Source organism: Notechis scutatus, chromosome 7, assembly GCF_049901735.1.
Source record: "Notechis scutatus isolate UNSWTSFEM ecotype Mainland chromosome 7, rNotScu1.2, whole genome shotgun sequence".
In the NCBI taxonomy this organism is placed as follows: Eukaryota; Metazoa; Chordata; class Lepidosauria; order Squamata; family Elapidae; genus Notechis; species Notechis scutatus.
This window is the reverse complement of record NC_142015.1, coordinates 6,236,422-6,254,677: the sequence shown is the minus strand read 5'-3', so window position 1 is coordinate 6,254,677 and position 18,256 is coordinate 6,236,422. Positions and strand designations below refer to the sequence as shown.

Here is an 18,256-nt window from a genome sequence, read left to right as displayed (position 1 = left end):
CCGCCCCCCCCCTCCCCTTGGTTCTTCACAAAAGAGAATCACCCAACACCCCCCCCCCGTCATAAATATGAACCCCCCTGGTCAAGCATCGGAATGTAAAGCAGATGCTGCCACTCTCCTTAAGTGTGAAAAATGGTCAGGAGTCACTTTCTTCCCCCCCCCGCACTGCCCTTGTAACTTCGGTTACTAAGCGAACCGTTGTAAGTCGAGGACTACCTGTACTCCAGAATCCGGCAGGGATTCAAGAGGCTCGCCCCTTCCCCACCACCCTCTTCCCATTGAGGTCTGAAGGGAGCGGGGGGGGGCTGCTGCTAAAAGGAACCGCGGTTGGTACAATGAACTCCAGGTACAATCAACTCCAGCAGCCCGCGGGCCGGCCGGCGTCGTAGTGCAGCGCCGCCCCGGGTGGAAGGCAGCCCGGCTCGGCTGGGTTCCCCGCGAACGCTCCAGCGTCGGAGCTCCCGAAGACCCCCCGACCCCCCAGCAGGAGGGGCTGGCAGTCGGGCGGACGGGGCGGGGCCGGGCGGGGGTGGGAGTGACTCACTCGCTCCCGCCCCCCCGCGCCCTCCTCCTCCTCCTCCTCCCCGGCTGCTCTCCGCCGCCGGACTGGGCGAGCGCCCGAGTGACTCGCCTCCAGCACCGGCCGTTCTGCGGAGCGCGAGGAAGAAGCCGCCGCCGTCGCTCTCTCTCTCTCTCTCTGCCCGGGAAGCGCGCGCGCCGGAGAGCCCTTCCGGAGCGCCCCGTGGCCGCCGTCTCGCTTCTCCCGCGCCCACCTGCCTTGCCTGCTCCGGCCGCCCTCCTCCGGCCACTGGGGAGGCGGAGTTGCAGCTTACACCGCCGCCGCCGCCGCCGCTGGGTTGCCTTCGCCTGCGCTCTCGGCGGATCGGCGCCGCCGCCGATGGAGCCCGGACTCTGAAAGCCGAGGAGGAGGAGGAGGAGGAGCGCGCGTGGCTCGCCTATTGTTTCCCAGCGGCGGCGGAGTCGGACCTACGGGGGGTGGGGGGGGGACACCTGGGACCGCCGGCCTCGGAGGAAGAGGAGGAGGAGGAGGAAGAAGAAGGGGGGACGACTTTCTCCCCCGCTCCCCCCGGAAAGGCTCGCCTGCGCCCGGGAAGGGCCCCCTCCCCCGTCCGAAGGGTAAGTTGCCCGCGGCTGGAGGGAGAAAGTTTCGCCCAAACTTTTTCCCCTTTCCCGAGTGGGGGTCTCTGGGGCCTCTCGGCCCTCGGAACCGTCCGGGGAGCCATCCAGGGGTCCCCTCGATCCCTGTTGGGAGGGAGGGGTAGCTTTTCCCAGGAGGAGAACCGGGGGTGGGTGGGAAATGCTGGAAAGGTTGGCCGGGCTTGGGGAGGAACGGACGGGCGCAGCGAGTGCAATTGGCAAAGTTCCCGCTGGTTATTGCAGCGGAGCCCGGGGTTCTCCATCGCCCCCGGCGTTGGGCGCCTGGCAGTGCAACATCTTGGGGACGGACGGGTGGGTGGGTGGGTGGGTGGGGGGACAAGGCTCGGAACCCGGTCCGCTTCCCCGCCGGAGGTGCGAGATGGGCGGGGGTGGGGGCGGCAAAGGAGGAAGAGACGACCGGAGGCCCGCGGAGGGGCGCTTACTAAGGCTGCGGATGTGCCCTGGGGTGGGTGGGGGGGGGGTGAGGAGAGAAGGAAAGAGCGGCAGGGTTTGGCAAAGGTGGGTCGGTGGGTGTCTGACTGGGGACGGACGGACGTGGGTGTTGGCCGCCGTCCCGTTCCGGTTTGGTGCAGTGGCTCGTGTCCCCGTGCACGCCAGGAACAAGCGGGCACACATACAGACGTGCGTGGGTTTTTTTTTTTTTTTTTGCAAGCGGGGGGGGTCTGGGGCTTTCCTAACCCGGGAGCGCGCCAAGCTGGAGAAAGGCTTGGTTCCTCTTCTTCTGGACTCCAAGTGAGCTGTGGAAATCTTTGAAATGAAGGAGGGTGTGTGTGGGTGTCCTCTGAGATTAATACATACATACATACATACATACATACATACATACATACATACATACATACATACACACACACACACACACACACACACATACATACACATATACATATACATATATACACACACACATACATATATATATATATTACACATTTTCCAACATTTACACCACATTTCCAATCTTTACAGCTGCTTCAGTATTGGTATCACATAATTACATATTTGTATTTCCATTTTTCTTCCTTTCCTCTTATATACTGCTTTTATATCAATATTCTTACATATATATTTTAACCTTTTTACAAATGTACATACATATATTTCCTGTCCCTCTTAAATAACTTGTATATACAGTCTTTATACATCTATTCTCTAACCACTCTGAACCATGTAGCCCCAAATCATGTAATATTCCCTTTCTCCTTTATCTTTTAATCCCATCATTAGTCTAACCTCTGAGATACTCTTAAGGGCCCCTTAACTAATCTCTGGGGAGAGGGGTGGGCTTCGAATTTATCCAGGATTTCAGACCCAACTTCGCCTTTTAAAGGCAACCCCGTTTGGAGCTATTGGTTCTTTGATGGTTTTTTACTTTGAGCTTTCTCCCTCCCAAAGTAGAAATTGCTCCTTCCTTAACTGGTCTCCCTTTGGTGGTTTATTTTTCTCCCTCCTCTTCTGAAATTTGCACTGTGGGCCAGAAAAGGGTCTTGTTTTGTTTTGCAATGGAATTTTGTGGGGTGTCAAACACATGGATGGAGCTTCGGTTTGGTACCTTCTCTGGTAGCACCCTAGAACACGGATCTCAAACTTTGGCAACTTTAAACCTGGAAGACTTCAACTCCCAGAATTCTAGGAGTTGAAGTCTGCCAGTCTTAAAGTTGCCAAGGTGGGAGACCCCTGCCCTAGAATTCCCCACCTAGCATGGATTCTGTAGCCCAGCAGAGCTTAAGTGAGGAAAGGTTGTACTGTCCATGGGGATTCTCAACCACCCAGGTCAAAAAAGGTGCTTTTTTTTTTTTAACCAAAAGGCAGTGGACTTGTTTTCCTTTGAAAACGTTTTGCTTCTCATCCAAGGAACTTCCTTGGTTCTCAGTGCAGCTCAGTTCTGAAGAAGCTTCTTGAAAAAAGGAAGTCTTCAAGGAAAGTCCAGTTGTCTTTTGAAGGGGGAAAAAAATAAACAGCTTTGGGGAAAAGCTGGTACTGTACAAGTCGTGATGGGTTTTGGTTCATTGATGAGGCCAGGTAGTTTACCTTGACAACTTTAAGACTTGTGGACTTCAACTCCCAGAATCTGAGAGTTGAAGTCCACAAGTCTTAAAGTTTATTTTATTTTATTTTATTTTGTCAAGCAATTATTAGATAACAGGTATAAGTATAAACATGAATACATGAAATGGATACAAATAAGAAAAAAAAAGAAACAATAGGACAGGGACGGTAGGCACATTGGTGCGCTTATGCACGCCCCCAACAGACCTCTTAGGAAAGAGGTGAGGTCAACCAATGCCAAGGTTGGAGACCCCTGATTTAGAGAGCTGTTACAGGTAGTCCTCGGCTTACAACTGTCCATTTAGTGACCTTTCAAAGTTACAACAGCACTGGGAATAAAAGCACTTATGACCATATTTTCACCACTACAACCTTTGTAGCATTCCCCTTCATCATGTGATTGAAATTCAGATGCTTGGCAACTGGTTCACACTTATGACCATTGCTGCATCCCGGTGTCATTTGATTCCCCCTTTTAGGACCTTTTGACAATCCAGATTCACTTAACAACCAGGTTACTCCCTTATCAGCTGCAGTGATTCCCTTAAACACGGTGGCAAGGAAGCTCACGAAATGGGGCAAAGCAAATGTTCTCACCGAACAGCAGAAATGTTGGCATCCATTGCGGTCGTATGTCAAGGACTGTCCGTGCTAGGCGAGCTGTCTTTTTCATGGGGCAGGAATGAATTGAGGCTACAAGCCAGCAGCTGGGGGGCTCAGGAACCCCCATCTTCAAGGGATCCCCTTTTGCAACCTTCCGACAAGCAAATTCAATGAGGAAACCAGATTAATGAACAACCGTGTTACTAACTTAACACCTGCAGTGATTCCGTTAACAAAGGAGACAAGAAAACTTTATAATGCCTTGGGATAAGGCCACCCTTGGAATACGACGTCCAGTTTTGGTTGCCACGATGTAAAAAAGATGTTTAGTTCTTAGTTTACTTTATTGTCATTGCACCTCGTACAACGACATCCAGCACCATCTTCGGTGCACATCACGACCATGAAAATAAACACAAACACACATCCTTCACCCTCCACACATTGAATTGAAAATCCCTGACCCCACACCAACACTGCACTATACAGTAGAGCTACTGCCCTGGGATAGAAGCTGTTTTTCAGCCTCTTTGTCCTTGTTTTTATTGTCCTGTACCATCTGCCAGATGGTAATAGTTCAAAAATAAGGGATGCCCAGGATGAGATGGATCTTTGAGAATGTTTTGGACTTTCTTAAGGCAGCGGGAGCTATAAAGCTCGTCCAAAGAGGGGAGAGGGCAACCCATGATCCTCTGGGCAATGACGTGAACCCTCTGGAGTGCTGTCCTATCTGCCCCTGTGCAACTGGCAAACCATACAGAGGTGCAGTAAGTTAAGATACTCTCTGTGGTGCAGCGGTAGAAGGTCACCAGCAGTTTTTCATTCAGACTCTAGAAAGAGTGCAGAGAAGAGCAACCAAGAGGATTAGGGGACTGGAGGCTAAATTATACAAAGAATGGTTGCTGGAACTGGGTATGTCTAGTCTGAAGAAAAGAAGGACTAGGGGAGACATGATAGCAGTGTTCCTATATCTCAGGGGCTGCCCCAAAGAAGAGGGAGTCAAACCATTCTCCAAAGCACCTGAGGGCAGGACAAGAAGCAATGGATGGAAACTAACCAAGGAGAGAAGCAACTTAGAACTAAGGAGGAATTTCCTGACAGTGAGAACAATTAATCAGTGGAACAATTTGCCTCCAGAAGTTGTGAATGTTCCAACACTGGAAGTTTTTAAAAAGATGTTAGATAACCATGTGTTTGAAGTAGTGTAGGTATAGGGTTTTTTGTCTAAGCAGGGGGTTGGACTAGAAGACCTCCAAGGTCCCTTCCAATTCTGCTATTCTATTCTATTCTAAAACCAAACTGCCTGCTGGGTTGCCAAGTAGAAGCCAAAAGCAAGGGGAACAGAAGGCTGATGAGGGGCTGGGCGAAAGCTTTCCTCGTTGCTGAAGGCTCCTTCCAGGAAAACAAATGCATTGCCAGGCTCCACCGTGCCAAACTGCTCCTGTCTGTGTACTTTTGTTAGCATTGACCCAACAAATGGAGTTTTGGGGTACATTGGCCACCTGTTAAAGTTTAAAATCTATTTGATGAGGTGGGAAGAATGGGGAGGAGAGTTGTTTACAAGGCATTGGTGCAATTTAGGTGTAAATTGGCTTGAAGAGGGGGGGGCCTCCCTATGTTGATTTTCTTCTGGAGGGGTTGAATATCAAGTCTTCCCTTTCGGTTTGGGCTGGTTTTCATAAAGGACTAAGCAAGCTGACTGCTGCATTGGCTGGTAGGTACTGGTCTTTGAGCAGAGTCCTGTGACATCATTAAGAGTGGACTATGATGTCATTTCCTGTGGACTGCAGCAGTGGTGTCCACCTGTGGTGACTTTTAAGACCTGTGGACTTCAACTCCCAGAATTCTCCAGCCAGCTAGGGGAGTTGAAATCCATCGGTCTTTAATTCCCCCGCCAGAATTCTGGAAGTTGAACTTCACAAGTCTTAAAAGTCGCCCTGGACTAGAGCCTAGTACTCAGCTGGTACAGGAAGTCCTCGACTAGCCACAGTTCATTTACTGACCTGTTCAAAGTTACAACAGCGCTTTAGACCAGAGGTCTCCAAACTTGGCAACTTTAAGACTTGTAGACTTCAACTCCCAGCTTTGCTGGCTGAGGAATTCTGGGAGTTGAAGTCCATGAGTCTCAAAGTTGCCAAGTTTGGGGAGCTCTGTTTTAGACAGATGGTTTTATTTATTTTCATTTCATTTATTTATTTATTTGATTTGATTTGTCAATTGCTTACATACAGGGGTCTTCAAACTTGACAGCTTTAAGGCTTGTGGACTTCAAATCCCAGAATTCCTCCTCCAGTCATGTTAGCTCAGGAATTCTGGGAGTCGAAGTCCACAAGTCTTAAAGCTGTCAAGTTTGAAAATCCTTGGCTTACAAGATAATAGGTATAAGTATAAACATGAGTATGAACGCAGGAAATAGGTATGAATAAATGGGGACAATGGGACAGGGACGGTAGGCACGATGGTGCGCTTATGCACGCCCCTTAACAGATAGTTACACCTGTGACATGTTTCCTCCTTGCTCCAAGGTATACAAGATAAGGGAAAGGTTACCGAGTGCTCCCATGGGTGTGTGTCTCCACTCCAAGATTAGGTACACCTACGTGTTGTGCAAATACAGGTGCAAAAGGGTGTTTTGTTGGTTCACCAAGGGTCATTGCAATATAGCCATAAAATCAGATGTTTTGCTATGGAACAGGATCTCTGCAAGAATCCTGCAGGTGTTTTTCTGTTGTCTTATATTCCAGACCATGGCTGCCTCTTTGTGATTAATTGCCAGCTCAGGAGGAAATAATATCTTAATATTCCCATTTATAAGCATACACATATTTATAAATGCCTTAAGGGATAGATACTTAGAATCAACTTTGAAGCAAATTGTTTCTCCCTTTGATACTTTGGGGGCCAGTTAATCTTTCTTATTACTCCAGCTTCTATTCACTTTGGTGTGTGCCGTAGCTAATATCCAACAGTATCAGAGCCCATAAAAGATTTTTTTTTTAAAAGAATTGAATATCTTTTAAGTACTTTATTCCAAATTAAAAGCTCCTCTCCCCTCATCATTAACTGAAAGGACACCTTCAAAAAGGTACTGTAACTACCAATATTTTTCAATAAATAAATAGAAATCGTGGCAGTGTACCTCAAGATAAGGGGATTTTTCCATCTAGGATATTTTGAAAAAAACAATTATGTGCAACTTCAACAGTGTTCTGGCTTTGGATTATGGCCGTATGGTGGTTGGGTTAATATGTTAGCTGCAGGACAGAATGCACACTTTTCAGGCTGGGTTAGAACTGCATATATGATGTTAAATCATAATAGTGCTTGGTTTTACAACCAGTATGTTACATGAATCCAGCCAACTTGATTTCTAAACCGTGATTTATGAGTATGTCTAAATCCCACCTATTATGTTTTATTCAATAAGCATAGGAAGCAATGGTTTGTTACAAACTGTGAAGAGGGTCCGTAAAAGAAAAGAAGGATAGGGTGGTTTTGGAAGTACTTATTCTAAGTTCAAGAGATCCGACTTTTCAAGGTGGAAAGTCTACCAAATGAATTAAAGTAAAGCTAATGATTCTTCTCAGCCATAAAAATCTTGGGGCCAGAGAGTGCCAACTCCAGATCAGCTCCTCAGGGGCTGATTCAATAAAAATGCTGATTCTCTGGAGCTTACATTGATCACATCATAAATGGGAAATTAGGTTCCCCTTCACCTTATCCTGCAGTCTTAAATCTGGGGAATTAAGACAGATTAAGTGTTGTTGGTTTGCTAAACGGTGAGACACAGATCTCATTCTCCATTCTTGTGTGGAACAATAAAAGGCTCATAAGAAACGCTTATGATCGGTGGCATCTTCTATTGGATTACTTTCTTTTGGATGCTGTTTTACATTGGTCGAGAAGGGATTTAAGTTTATGAATTAAAAAGACCTTTTCTTGTTTTAAAAATTCAAATACAACATTTGAAGTAAGAAGGAACAATGACGTTTCAAATAAACACCCAGAGAAGGCTGAGCTCCCATCTTTTAAGGTGCTTAAGTGATAATTTGGCATTCTGTTTAGCAAGGAAAGTTAGTAGGATATATTGCACTTTCCATATGACATTTTGGGGCTGTTTTGTGTACACCGGCAATCTGCTATAAGGTGCCAGATAAATTCTTGAAAGAATTCAAAGGTTTCCTTGTTTTATTAGCACTCAGCAGTCCAATGAAAAGTATGGAAATATCTTTTTTAATTTTCTGGAAGTCAGAGCCTGCCTGCCTGCCTGCCTTCCCTCCCTCCCCTTTCCTTCCTTCCTTCCTTCCTTCCTTCCTTCCTTCCTTCCTTCCTTCCATCCATCCATCCATCCATCCATCCATCCATCCATCCATCCATCCATCCATCCATTATTTTTTGCTTTCCTAACTGGAATACATTGGTGGTGCTATTTTTTTCACTCACAGCCAAGAACTGTTTTCCACCCATGGTCCTGTGGACTTGTTTGAGGATTCTGATTGCGTACATACTACGTTGCGTGTTATTGATTAAACTTTTTTTCCCCCCTCTATAAAAAACAAACATGGGGACTTCTGTGTATTTCATGTGAAAGTAGACCTTCTAGCACCATTCCTTCTGTCCTACGACAATTAAAGAACATTTGCTAGATCAAGACACACGTCTCTTTCTTCTCGGAAAACGTCAGGATTCCCAGCTGAGCAAGTAGAATAATTCTATCTTGGTTGTTCTTCTATCTTGGTTGTTCTATCATTAAAGCTGCTGCGTGTGTGTGTGTGTGTGTGTGTGAGAGAGAGAGAGAGAGAGATGGGGGATGGATCTGCCTTTATATTTCAATTTATTTTAATTAAAATATTTGCATTCTGTCTTTTACTTTTGGATAGTGTTTCATAATGGAGCAGGAGAGGATCGATTCCACAGATAAATTGTAGAAGAGGGCAAAACTACTTCCAATGCCTATTAGGAAAATTGTTAGAGAACCTTCTGTTATTATATCCCAAGGTCTTGTACTATATCTTCCATTTGTATGGAGCCCTTCATTCTTTTCTTGAGGATGTTTCCCTATGTGCCATTTTGTACTGCTCCAAACTCATATTGGCACCAGTGTGATCACTTGACCTTGTTTTCTGTTCAGGAGCTGAGTTGATTTCTTTCCAGCTCAGCTGATGAAATTTCTGGGTGTCTTCGTTTGGCAGCTGAAAATGTGTTCCTTTTGGTGGGAATAATTCCCAAGATTTCACCTTGTGTCTTCCTCGTGCTCCCACAGTGGAGCATGGGGAAGTTGTGGGTGCTCCAACACCAGAGGTTTTTAAAGAAGAGATTGGACAACCTTTTGTCTGAAATGGTTTAGGGTCTCCTGCTTGAGCAGGGGGGCTGGACTAGAAGACCTCCAAGGTCCCTTCCAGCTCTGTTCTGATTGAAGTCTAAAAGTCCATGCTGGATACAACTAATTGTACTGGATACAACTAACTAATAGAGTGGTCAATGTCTGGAATACTCTACCCGACTCTGTAGTTTCTTCCCCAAACCCCAAAAACTTTAACCTTAGACTGTCTACTATTGACCTCACCCCTTTCCTAAGAGGTCTGTAGGGGGCGTGCATAAGAGCACCAACGTGCCTACCGTCCCTGTCCTATTGTTTCTCTTATTCTTCTTTTATTTTTCTTATATGTACCCATTTCATGTATTCACAACTATGTATACACTTATACTTATTATCTTGTAAACAATTGGCAAATCAAATAAATAAAATAAATAAATAGATAAATTCACCAGGCACCGTTCTTTTAAATTGGAAGTGGGGTGATGTTGCCATGATGGATGACTCTTCTTTTACAAAGCACCAAACCAGCAATTGTGATGTGGAGGGGTCTAGTTTGACACATTCCCATTTGTTTGTTGGAGAGAACATTAGTTGGCTCCTTAGGGGGTTCTTCTTCTTCTTCGTGTTTTGATAGCAGTTGGAGTGAAAACAACCTTAGATCATCTTCCAAGTGTTTCTAAGGGTCAGGGAGTGAAAAATGGCAGAAGCGAAGCTTATTCCAGAGCTATTAGTATGTGTGAAGAAGATCCAAGAAATGAATGGACCTTAAGGTATAGGAACGGTATCTAAACATCATCAAATCGGTATGTGGTGTGTGTGTGTGTGGTTGTGTCAGCAGATAGATTGTTTTGTTTCCTGGTTGGTGCAGAGTATGTCCCTTCACAGAAGATATAATCTGTGTTTTAAGTCCATTTTCCTCCCCTTGCATGGAGTTGACACTCCTGTCTTCACTGCTTCATGACTTTCATCAAGATAGTAACTCCTGTGCTAATTGAGCCATCCCAGGGAGAATGCTAGTGCTTTTATCATACTAATCTTGAGCCTCTGCTGGGAATGTAGGATCGGTAGGAATTTGCCATGCATGGAATCCAGTTAATGCTCTATTTGTTCCAGAATTGTGTTTTCTAATTGGGGCTGGGATGTTTTTCAGCTCAAATTGCTTACTGCCAGCCTGGCTCCCTGATATTTTTAATTAAATGAACTTCCAATGACTTCTCCCCACCTTTTTCGGAATTGTAGGTTATGGTGTTGTATGCATTTGTTTGAAGAAGGAGCTCAATGAATTTTTTCTCTTTGAGTTCCTGTGATCAGACTGCAGGATTCTGTTTCATTTCTTAGTTCCTTGTCCGTTTATCAAAATATCACTTGACCCTAATGATTAAAATAGAGCCTGAAATTAGGTGGCTTGGAATTCGAAAGACAAAGTGTATTTCAATCTCGAAATGTTGGCAGCAAATCAAATGTTAATAAGTGGCTAAGTTTTCTTAAAGTTTCTGCCTCCAAAGTGGCATTGCTTAGAAGCATTAACAAGCACCTGAGATCTGTACTAATTCAGTCCCTGCTTCTTCAAAACTCTTATTTTTTATTTTTAAAACGGGGAAATCATTTTTGTTTGGTTTGACTACACCAATCATTTCCTTGAAGGTTTTCTAGTCCAGGGGTCGCCAACCTTTCGGACCTCAAGGACCACCAAACTCATAATTTTAAATCCCATGGACCAGACACCCTGGGAAAATCCCCAAAAAAGTCTGCAGGAAAATTCCCCATTCCGTTTTCCTACCGATCGATCATTATTTGGGATCGCAGGATACCATCTCCAGCTCCATTGTTGTGGAGGGGGGGGGGAGACTTTTTGCTTCATGCAAGGAAAACAGCAGAAACAGCAGAAGTCTTTCTTTCTCTCTTACAAATTCCACCAGAATTGAGTCTTTGAGAGACTTGTCATGCCAGCGCAGCCTCTTGGAGCAGGATGCCTTGCAGGGTCCCAAAGACGCATTTCTGGTGGAGTTTGGGGGAGAGAAAGAAAGACTTCTGCTGCCTTCCTTGTGTGCAGCCAAAAGCAGAAGAAGAAAGAAGCAGCCGGGTGGCCAGGAAAGGCAAGTGGGGCTAGAGGGGCAAGTTCCCCCCTCTGTCCTTTCCCCCCTCCCCTTACTACCTCATGTTGTTCGCAATGCAAGCAACGCAAGCCTTGTGTTCCCGCGGGCCATGTGGGTGGCGCAGCCTTGTGTTCCCGCGCAGCCTGGATTAATTGCTTTGGGAGGTGCTTTGGGGATGACATTTCTCTGCGGGACCACCAAAATTTTCTCATGGACCACCAGTGGTCCCTGGCCTGCTGGCTGGCGACCACTGTTCTAGAGATCTTTGATTCACCTTAACGTATCTGAACAGGTAGGAGTTAGACATTGAAGACAACGTGAGGATGGTGAGTTTGGACACCCAGCCTGGCAGAGTTAAGAAAAAAAAGAGAAGTTATGATGCTTCTTCTGCTGCTGCCTTCTAGATATGGTCATCCCTTCTCATCCTAGATCTGCACGATCGAGGACTTCTCTAGAGCTTCAGATTTAGATAACATTTAAATATGTTATTCAAAAAGCACCAACAAGGGGAAAACCCCAGTTCCATCTTTATAGATTAAGGCTGAACTTTAAACCAAGAATCATGTCTTTAAAAGGACCTCAAGGTGCTGCCAAATTTGCTGAATCTCATCATTTGACATTGGTGATCAGGTTGTCTGTTAAAAGCTAAATTTTATTTATTTTATTTATTTTGTCAAGCGTGCATTTGATAATACATATAAGTATAAACATGACTATTAATACATGAAATAGATACGAATGAAAGGGAAAATTAAGACAGGGACAGTAGGCATGTTGGTGCGCTTATGCACTTAAATGTTAAGTTTTTGAGGTTGGAGAAACCACTATCACTATCCTGGGAAGGAGGAGAAACTAACTTCTTTCCTCTCCCCCAACCCTTAAGGGGGAAGCACCATTTTCCCACCTCTTTTATTTTTTTCCCCTTACCAAAATCTTCATATCTCATGTAGAAATTTTCCCCCCAAAACCTTGCTAAAAAGGAAGAGGGGTTGAGTGAATCGAATTGTACCGAGCAGGGAATTCTATTCCCGTTTCCTGTTTTCAGATGTCACTCTTGGCCAAGGAGAATGACACCCTAAAATAAATACAATAAATTCGACTTTGTTTGCAGTCATAGCAGAAGCAGCCCAGGATCAGGGGGAGGAGAGGAGGAGGAGGAGCGGGAGGGAAGAGGGCTAAAGATGAATATGCAAAGTTGAGCAGATGGATTCCTGCAGACTTCGTTGTTTCTCCCAGCCTCGCTGGGAGTAAATAAATCGCGGCGCGGAGAGGAACCCACCAAGACTGAGCTGTGTTGGGGCCTGTCACTGTAGTTCTTTGGCAGAAAGCCATTCCTCCCCAGCGCACCCAAGCTCTTTCCTTCCGTAATCTCAGGGGTGGTTGGCAGACTCCTCCATTGTCGTCTTCAGAGAGGATTAAAAAGCATCAAGACAGTCCCTGACTGGAATAGAAAAGAAGCTCCGGCTTGGGAACGAGACATTGGCTCGAGGGGGAAAGAAAGAAAGAAAGGAATGGGAGAGGTCCCTTACAGCAAGTTGTCTTTTGTCTGAACATAATAAGAAGTGCAGGCACGTAGGACCTGGGATGAAGAGGACGCTCCAGTTTCTGGGAGATTCAGGATCTTGTGCTTTAGTTCCTTTGGAGCGAAACAGGTGGGAGCCAAAGCTAAATTGCAATCTCCCCTTTTCAGTCAGGTAGACATTTCGAGTAATAGATAGAATAGAATAGAGTTCTTTATTGGCCAAGTGTGATTGGATACACAAGGAATTTGTCTTGGTGCAAATGCTCTCAGTGTACATAAAAGAAAAGAGACATTCGTCAAGAGTCAAGAATCATCAGGTACAACACTTAATGATAGTCATAGGGTACAAGAAGCAATCAAATCATACTAGGAAACAGTCAATATAGACCGTAAGGATGCAAGAGACAAAGTCACAGTCATACAGTCACAAGTGGGAGGGGATGGGTGATAAGGAGTGATGAGAAGATTAATAGTAATAGTAGTGCAGGCTTTGTAAATAGTTGGACAGTGTTGAGGGAATTATTTGTTTAGCAGAGTGATGGCGTTCGGGAAAAAACTGTCCTTGTGTCTAGTTGTTCTGGTGTGCAGTGCTCTGTAGCAGGGGTCTCCAACCTTGGTCACTTTAAGACTTGTGGACTTCAACTCTTAAAGTGGCCAAGGTTGGAGACCCCTGCTGTGTAGCATCGTTTTGAGGGAAGGAGTTGAAACAGTTTATGTCTGGGATGTGAGGGGTCTGTAAATATTTGCAGCATCCGATTCAGAGGGGAAAAATAGCCTTTGTTGTGAAACGCCACCAACACACTGGTTCTTCTGACCAGGTTCTCAGGAAGATGCTTGCAGAAAGAGTTGGTTTCCCAAAACAATGCCACAATCCTGTTCACACCTGCTATAAACATAGCCGGAGTAAATGGAGGTTAGCTGGCTATATGCATTGCATTAGGGCAGTGATGGCTAACCTTTTTGGCACCTGCGCATGCCGAAAATATAATGCGTGCACGTCCCCTGTCCATGCACCCTACCTTGCACATTCACATGTGTCCCCACACATGCAACCCACCCATGCACATGCACATGCATCCCCTGTGCATGCACACCCCTGTGCATGTGCCAGCTGGTCAGTGGGAGTCATGCGCACACATACACGGCGGAGTTGAGTTGGGGCAAAGGCTCGCATGCCCACAGAGAGGGCTCTGCATGCTGCTTCTGGCATGCGTGCCATAGGTTCACCATCCGGACATTAGGGTATAATGAGGGCTTGCCAGTCCTGGGCTTGGAGTCATTTGTTTAATGACCGTTCTAAGTTACGGTGGCACTAAAAAAAGTGACCGGTGGCCGTTTTTCACACTTAACGACTGTTGCAGCATCCCTTTGATCTCCTGATCAAAATGTGGATGCTTTTGCACCTGGCATGTATTTAGGCAGCTGCAGTGTCTCAGGGACATGTGGGTCTCCTTTTGGTTGTAAGTCAAGGACTATCAGTCATAGGTTTCTCTTTAGCGTGATTCTAGGCTTTGCTTCTCAGAATGGTGCAGAACGGTTTGGTTTGATGAATTACGAACATCAAACTGTTTGGCTTGATGAATATATATCTAACCTATATTTCTATATATCTATGTCTGTCTATCTATCTATCTATCTCTATCCATCCATCCATCCATTATCTATCTATCTATCTATCTATTTCTATCCATCCATCTCTCTCTCTCCATCCATCCATCCATCCATCCATCCATCCATCTCTGTCTGTCTGTCTATCTATCTATCTATCTATCTATCTATCTATCTATCTATCTATCTATCTATCTATCATCTATCAATATATCATCTATCTATCTATCTATCTAACTATCATCTATCAATATATCTATCTATCTATCTATCTATCTATCTATCTATCTATCTATTTCTATCCATCCATCTATCTCTCTCCATCCATCTATTTCTCTCTGTCTGTCTATCTATCTATCTATCTATCTATCTATCTATCTATCTATCTATCTATCTCTCTCTATCCATCCATCTACCTCTCTCCATCCATTTATCTCTCTCCATCCATTTATCTCTGTCTGTCTGTCTGTCTGTCTGTCTGTCTCTCTGTCTGTCTGTCTATCTATCTATCTATCTATCTATCTATCTATCTATCTATCTATCTATTAAAAAGACACAATCAATTGAGTTTACCCATCATGTAAGGTCATCAGCTATGGCTACCTATACAAATGACTGTGGCCAAAGAGTAACATCACTTGCTAAGCCAAGTCTGTACAAATTGTGTTTCCATTTTAGGACAATCTTAGCAGTTGTTGTATAGTCAAGGAGTGGTTTAAAGGCAGATCTATCTGGCTGGGTGAGGGCATTTGGAGAGGCGTACGAGATCACAAGTTCAACTTCTCTGGAAGTTGCCAGGTGTGCAAAAAAAAAAAAAAAAAAAAGAACTTAGTGCAGATAATTTCTGTTTCAAAAGGTGTTAGTTTATCTTTTTTTTTTTTTTAACTTTTTGAGAGTTTGTGCTAGATAGTTTCCTCAGGGCTTTAAAATTGTGTTGGGCCCATGTACACATCCTGCAAGAAGAGGAAGCTTTTGACTGCGTTTCCATATCTGAATATTGATTTTCCTTCTGAAGCTGTTTGAACAATTGATCGGTGCAGTTTTTTTCCCCTCTGTTCTCAAAGCAATTAGGACTATTTTTAGGAAAATGGTTTCTACTCTGATGGGCAGAAGCGAGTGTCCCCCCCCACTCCTAATTCTCCTCATTCAGAATTCGTACTCTTTTGTTGCCTCCCAAAATAAAACCTCCAAATTGACTTTGATGTTTGGTGATTTCATGGCTGCATCCAATGCATTTTCTTGGCAACGGATTGCCACGGTTGCCTTTCCGGGATCTTTTTCAACCCTCCCATCTATGCTTATACTTCCACTTTTCTGTGGCAGTCTCTCATCTTCTGAACTGTAAAAAGACCAACTGAGTACTGCTATGTGCTGAAACACACACACACACACACACACAGAGAGAGAGAGAGAGAGAGAGAGAGAGAGAGAGAGATTGCTAATTGGGGACAAGGTTATAACTGAAGTTGTACTTTAATTTAAGATGTTGGGTCTGGTAGAATTTGGACTGAGAAATTGGCCATAAGCATTTGCAAACTGCATGCATTCCGCAGTTAAATTGCTTCTCATGTTGTATTTTCTGATACATATTATAACTTTTCAATGACAGGCTTACAAAATAGTTTCCAGCTGGTAGGTCTTGAGTCTCTGCTCTCTTCCTTTGTACTTTTCAGGCTGATAATTAAACATAAAACTGGCAGGTGTTTGGGACGCCTAATGCCATCATTCCCAACAAGCTTGCCGGTTGGCTAGCTGGCTGGGAACTACAGTATGACAGATATTTCAAGGCATCATAAAGTTAGGGAAGGTTGGCATAGCGCATAAGGTAGAGTGGGCTTCCATACTTGGTTTAAATCTCACCGTGGTTTCAGACTTGATTCGTGGTGTAATCAACTGAGCTAGAAGATGGCTTATTTGCTTGGTGGAGAATCTTTTGGCTCTTGTGGTTTGTAAACCCTGATTTATGGTTTTGGCATGTTCTGTGAATCCCAGCAATTGTGGTGGAGTTGAATCACGATAAATCAAACCATGGCTTGGTATGAGGATGAACATAGTAATTTAGGAGGCCTTTAGCCCTTACGTTCTTTCCTAGACTAAACCTTCCCTGTCCACGGCTTTCTGTCTGGAGATTAGAATATGGACCTGCTTATTAGAGGTGAGATAATGATTACAATGAAATACATGCTTTGAACCCTGGAAATGCAGTTAAGGGTTTGTTGACTTGGTAATTGTCTGCACTACAGTAGGAATAAGGGATTACTCAGAGCTATTAAAGTGGACTTGTGGCATTCAAGCTGACTTCTTCTCTTGAAAGGTATATAAATGACGTTTCCCATGTTGGATCTACCCTATGTTTAATGGGGCGAGTGTGGGTGCATGGCTAGGTAATGCTGTGGATTTGGGGTCCAATTTGATGTTCTGAGGAGATAGAAAAACAGGGTGCCTTATCTACAGCTCCCTCCCTGAAACTGTGCAGGAAGAAACATCAGAACTAAAGCTACAACTATAGAAAGTTTAGTTTAGTTGAAATTAAGCGAGATAATCTTATGGATCTGTTGGCTATCAAAATGGGAAACTTAATAGGCTGTTACTAGCTGTGAAGGCCATGAAGGGATCGCTTGCTAATTTATTTATTTATAAAATTTATTGGCCATCTATCTTACCACAGGGTAACTCTGGGTGGCTTACAATCTCCCCCCCCTCACACACACACATACACATACACACACACAAATATACACACACACAAATAGGAATAAGTTAATGCCAACAGCTACAATCCAATTACAGATGGGGAAGGAGGGAGTGGAATAGGAGGGAGGGGGGATTCTGTTGTTACTCAATCAACCACGTCCAGCGGGATGCTCCCCCATTGGGACCCCTAATAAAGGACATCCAGGTTCCAAGGAAATATATCGGAAGAGAAATAGGAGCTGTTACGATTTTCCTCTGGGCTTGATGCTTCCCAGGAGTATTTTTGTGGCAAATGGATGACTTAATCTCTGCAGCTGAAACAGTCACTACAATATGGCTCTTTTGGGGGGTGGGAGCTCAAAAAATTAAATGCAGCCTTCCCTTCAAGAAAATTGTCCAGACCTAGACTAGGAAAAAAAATTGGATGCATTCTTAACAGAATTCCTCTTATGCGTTGTTTTCAAGTACGTATATATATTTAAGTTGCTGTCTTAAGTAAAATATGTGCTGCAGGATCCAATCTGGGTCGGTCACTGGGGCCAGAGGTTTTGTCTTCCGAGCTTTTGGACTCGTGCTGGAGACTATCTTCAGGGAAGTTCTAGGTTCCCCGAAGATGTGAATTTCTAGAAGTTCCCTGAAGATGTGAATTTCTAGAAGTTCCCTGAAGATGTGAATTTCTAGAAGTTCCCTGAAGACGGGAAGTTCTAGAAGTTCCCTGAAGATGGGAAGTTCCAGAAGTTCCCTGAAGATGGAAAGTTCCAGAAGTTCCCTGAAGATGGAAAGTTCCAGAAGTTCCCTGAAGATGGAAAGTTCCAGAAGTTCCCTGAAGATGGAAAGTTCTAGAAGCTCCCTAAAGATGGGAATTTCTAGAAGTTCCCTGAAGATGGAAAGTTCTAGAAGTTCCCTGAAGATGGAAAGTTCCAGAAGTTCCCTGAAGATGGAAAGTTCTAGAAGTTCCCTGAAGATGGGAAGTTCTAGAAGTTCCCTGAAATTGGCTCCAGTACAAGTCCAAAAGCTCGGAAGACAAAACCTCTGGTCCCGATGACTGATCCAGACTGGATCCTGCAACTTCATCCTGGGACACACATATCTTTGCCTTCATTCATCAAATATTTGTGTTCTGTTGTTGCTGTTTGGTTGCTAGGTTGTGCCTGACTCCAAGGCCCCATGGACTGCAGCATGTTA

At 44.6% G+C, this 18,256-nt stretch overlaps 1 protein-coding gene across 4 annotated transcripts in view; it reads left to right on the top strand.

Annotated features, from left to right (window-relative positions):
- Window positions 1–592: 592 nt before the first annotated feature.
- Window positions 593–18,256, top strand: part of FGFR1 (fibroblast growth factor receptor 1) — a 117,808-nt gene continuing 100,144 nt past the window's right edge. Inside the window, exon 1 of one of the 4 annotated variants that reach the window (XM_087969623.1) lies at window positions 593–1,137. The gene's annotated coding sequence lies outside the window, so the exon portion shown is untranslated. The remainder of the gene's footprint in view (window positions 1,138–18,256) is intronic. The other 3 variants (XM_087969625.1, XM_087969624.1, XM_087969626.1) reach the window with 3 other exon arrangements.